General features: G+C 41.6%; 1 pseudogene; it reads left to right on the forward strand.

Moving 5' to 3' along the window:
- The window catches only part of LOC128632675 (NACHT, LRR and PYD domains-containing protein 12-like), a 12,789-nt pseudogene extending 9,286 nt beyond the window's left edge, over positions 1-3,503 (forward strand).
- Positions 3,504-4,316: the final 813 nt, after the last annotated feature.

The following is a 4,316-nucleotide window of genomic DNA, read 5'->3' on the forward strand; positions in this document are numbered from 1 at the left end:
ACACACACACACACACACACACACACACTCACACACACTGTACACTGGAGATACTGAGGTACACACACTCACACACACACTCACACACACACACTCACTCTCACTCACACACACAGACTTTTTTTTGACATGTACTTCCCTTAAAAATGGTTTCAATTATAATAAAGTATTTATTCAAACAAAAACCCTTCTGTTTTCATTTCAATAATAATAATAATAATAATAATAATAATAATAATAATAATGCTGATGTGGTGTTCTGTCCTCTGATTTGTGTGTGTGAGAGAAACACACTCACATTTCTGTTACATGGTAAAGAGTAAGTGTATTATGGCTGTATATGTGTGTGTGTGTGTGTGTGTGTGTGTGTGCGTGTGTGTGTTTGAGGTCAGTGTTCTGATATTTCATCATTTCTCTTCCAGTCTGCGTGTGTGTAAACTGACAGATGAAAGCTGTAGAGTTCTGTCCTCAGTTCTCAGATCAAACTCCTCCAGACTGAGAGAACTGAACCTGAGTGACAATAACCTGCAGGATTCAGGAGTGAAGCTGCTCTCTGCTGGACTGGAGAATCCACACTGTACACTGGAGACACTGAGGTACACACACACACACACACACACACACACACACACACACACACACACACTGTACACTGGAGATACTGAGGTACACACACACACACACACTCACACACACTGTACACTGGAGATACTGAGGTACACACACTCACACACACTGTACACTGGAGATACTGAGGTACACACACACACACTCACACACACTGTACACTGGAGATACTGAGGTACACACACACACACACACACACACACACACACACACACACACACTGTACACTGGAGATACTGAGGTATACACACACACACACACACACACACTCACACTGTACACTGGAGATACTGAGGTACACACACACACACACACACACACACACACACACACTGTACACTGGAGATACTGAGGTATACACACACACACACACACACACACACACACTGTACACTGGAGATACTGAGGTATACACACACACACACACACACACACTCACACTGTACACTGGAGATACTGAGGTACACACACACACACACACACACACACACACACACACACACTGTACACTGGAGATACTGAGGTACACACACACACACACACACACACTGTACACTGGAGACACTGAGGTACACACACACACACACACACACACACACACACACACTGGAGACACTGAGGTACACACACACACACACACACACACACACACTGTACACTGGAGATACTGAGGTACACACACACACACACACACACACAACACACACACACTGTACACTGGAGATACTGAGGTACACACACACACACACACACACACACACACTGTACACTGGAGATACTGAGGTACACACACACACACACACAGTTTCCCTCTGTGGTGATTGTAATTGTAGTGATGTGATATTGTCATTGTTGTGTGTGTGAGATGAGAGTAAATGTTGTGTATATAAAGATTTTGTGTAGTGGATGTTTTCAGAGCTAAAACTGAGTGTGTTAAGTGTGAGAAGGTTTTCTTTCTTGCAGGATGTGGAACTGCAGGATTACAGATGAAGGTTGTGCTGCTCTGACTTCTGCTCTGAGGTCAAACTCCTCATCACACCTGAGAGAACTGGATCTGAACGGTAATAATCCAGGAGAATCAGGAGAGAAGCTGCTCTCTGATCTACTGAAGTATCCACACTGTAACCTGGAGACACTACAGTGAGTTACTGACTTACTGTCTCTTTACTCTACTGTATCATGCTGAATAGTGTGGTGTGTGTGTGTGTGTGTGTTTACACTGATATTCTTCTCTGTCTTACAGCATTAACTATAATAAACTCACCAGGAAGGCATATGACGGGAGTCTCACCTCAAACCTCTTCTCCAGGATAAAACAGTCTCGGTGAAGAGTTAGAACCCGTCCCACATTTCCAGCAGTTTGGGAGCTGAATCATTAAACTTAAAGGAGCAGAGCAGAAACAAAGTCAAGAACAGGCAGAAGGTCGTACACAGGAGAAATCAACACACGTAACCAAATATCTGCTGCACAAAGCAACGGCACCGATCTGCCCCGGGGATGGAGACTGACGAGGCTTAACCCTCTTACCCCTTAGTTCCCACAGTATCATATCCCATAACCCTATATTCCCCAGAGAAACAGCCAAAATCAACATTTTAATTTGAACATTTTTAGGCCTTGAAACAACTTATAATAATGTATTTGTGTAATATTACTTTGAAAATGAAGCAGTTCAGTGTTTTTACTAAACTTAGAGCACAATTCTTAACTAGAGAAATTACGAAAAATGCTCGCTAAAATCCTTCTACTCATTTAGAAGTACCACACAAGCATCAGCGTGGTCAATATATTTATAAATAATAAAACTGTGTATGCCCCCCCCCACTGTTTTAGATGTACCTGTGTTCACTGTAGGTGTAACTTTAGCTGGAACACGATTAGCTTTTCGCTTTGGCACTGTTAGTTCACTTCTACTAGCACACCAATATTCACGCTTGGGTCTTCATCGTAATGCCGGCGTAATAACGTTATCACGTTGTGACGTCGTCAACCTTCTGGGTCAAAAAATAATAATTAAATAAGAAGGAATCATAGCAGAGTAATGCCGGTACACCGGCCTTATGGGGATAACGTTTACACTGTAAATCCTCTATATCGGCCTTACGGGGATTTGGCATAGACGATCAAGCCGGTACATCGTCCTTATGGGAATAGATCACAGACGGGCAAGCCGGTTTTTCAGCCATACGGGGTAAGAGGGTTAAGTACACGTCCGGAAACCTACAGCCAACTCATCCCAAAGCACAAGGCGGGAGCAGGCGAGTACGAGATGTGATCGTCGAATGGCAAGCCGGAACATGACGCGTCGCAGTGGACTGGGCTTAAAAGAAGAGGAGACAAGACACCCATCCCTCCCCCGACATAGACACACGAATGGAACATAGTACAAACAGAAATACAACTGAGGACGTAACAATGGCCAAGTATCAAATAGAATGTAAACTTGCATTGATGAAGTTAATGTTGTTAGTAATTGTTTATAAATTACCATGGTAACACAGAGCTCCAAGGTATAAAAATATGGAGTTTGTCATCAATCAAACAGTAACCAGTTTTAATACCTAAAAAAGTTTACGTAGCAAAATTTAGCAAAGCGCTTTACAGTAAATTAAAATGTAAATTAAACTAATGAAATGTTGTGCAGCACATGCTTATGTTAATGTTTGTTACATTATATAATCATATAAATAAATAAATACTCCCGAAGTCACCAGAATTGAAAGCTTTTTGCTGTTAAACATTTAGAGATTGAGGTTGTGGTGACTCAGTAGTTCACTCAGTATATCTGGGTAAGACACAGTGAACGACTCACTGCTGGCATTCATGAAGAAGTCATAAACTCCACTGGAATAATAAATAGGATCTAATAAAACCATGAGTGGAAATCATTGGTGTAAGTTTATTAGGATAGACTTCCTCCAACCTGGAACTATATCCTCCAGTCCACACGGTGGCGGTAACGCGCCTAACAGCTGCGTCTCCGACCAGTAGAAATCACAGAAGAAGAAAAAGCTGCAGCGGGTATCTCCTGAGCAGATGAGTTATTACACCGAACTAATCATCTCCAGATTAAATTATTTCTGACAGTTTTACAGTTAGATTTGATCCCGTTTAAACGTAAAAGCTGGTTATTTTGTCTGTGTTTGAGGAATTAAAACCGTTCCGTTTTTAAACCCGAGGTAAGTTAAACGGAAGCTGTGTGGCCGAATCCCAAATTGATGTCATTTCCGGTTTAAGTGCACTACATTAGGGATGAAATAATGACAGTCTACACCCTATGTAGTGCACTATTTAACTCATGAGGAGAGATTGTTATTCTGTTTTAGCGGCACCATTTAAGTATAACCTTACTTTATCCTAAAATCCGTTGTTTTCTCCCTGCTTATAGCAACTAAAATAAACAACAGTGAGTGTAAAAGTGGCTAAGTCATTTAGCAGCTAAAATAACTTTATATTTCTGTAATGTTTTTAATGTATAAACTGCTCAACTGAGGTAAAGTTGGGTTTATATTGGACATTTACTGCAAATTCGAGCTTCTCTCTCCTATTTCTCAAGAAATAGACAGAAAGTAAACTGAAGAAAGTCAGTGTCGGTGACTCTGAGGCTAAAGCTAGCGGTGTCGCATTACGTGCGTGTGATGATTTGCTGACATTGCTCCTCTTCTGACTACCTGCTCAAGTGACGAGA

The sequence above is a fragment of the Ictalurus punctatus genome, unplaced genomic scaffold, assembly GCF_001660625.3.
Source record: "Ictalurus punctatus breed USDA103 unplaced genomic scaffold, Coco_2.0 tig00163716, whole genome shotgun sequence".
Lineage (NCBI taxonomy): Eukaryota > Metazoa > Chordata > Actinopteri > Siluriformes > Ictaluridae > Ictalurus > Ictalurus punctatus.